The sequence below is a fragment of the Haliaeetus leucocephalus genome, unplaced genomic scaffold, assembly GCF_000737465.1.
Source record: "Haliaeetus leucocephalus isolate CR32 unplaced genomic scaffold, Haliaeetus_leucocephalus-4.0 Scaffold556, whole genome shotgun sequence".
In the NCBI taxonomy this organism is placed as follows: domain Eukaryota; kingdom Metazoa; phylum Chordata; class Aves; order Accipitriformes; family Accipitridae; genus Haliaeetus; species Haliaeetus leucocephalus.
The window spans coordinates 5,486,664-5,487,065 of NW_010972992.1; the positions used below are offsets into that span (position 1 = coordinate 5,486,664).

The 402-nt window shown below is 70.9% G+C and overlaps 1 protein-coding gene across 1 annotated transcript in view; it reads left to right on the plus strand.

Annotated features, from left to right (window-relative positions):
• SAMD11 (sterile alpha motif domain containing 11) overlaps positions 1 to 402 on the plus strand; it is a 120,935-nt gene that overhangs the window by 94,435 nt on the left and 26,098 nt on the right. The window lies entirely within an intron of this gene.

The following is a 402-nucleotide window of genomic DNA, read 5'->3' on the forward strand; positions in this document are numbered from 1 at the left end:
CCCCCCCCCAATCCATCCTTCCCTCCCTTTTTCCCTCCTCCCTTCCCTCCCTCCCTCCCTCCCTCCAACAGGAAGGCAATTAAACAGCAATCCACCCCCTCCCGTAGTTGCACAATTTCCTCCGCTGCCAAACTCCCTTGGCGGCGGAGGCGGATCCCGCTAAGAGCCCGCTCTGCCGGGTGAGTACCCGGGGCAGCCCGGGGCAGGGGGGGGGAACCGCAGGGCCGGCCGCCTTCCCCCGCCTCCCCGGAGCTTGACAGCTTGCCCGCACCGCGGAGACGGGAGATGGTGGGAGGGGGAGGACGGGAACGACGAGCAGGCTGTCGCCCGAGGGGCTGCGGGGAGGGACGAGCCGGGGACGGGACGGCAGCAGCCCTGTCGCCCGCGGGGAGCCGGCAGCAG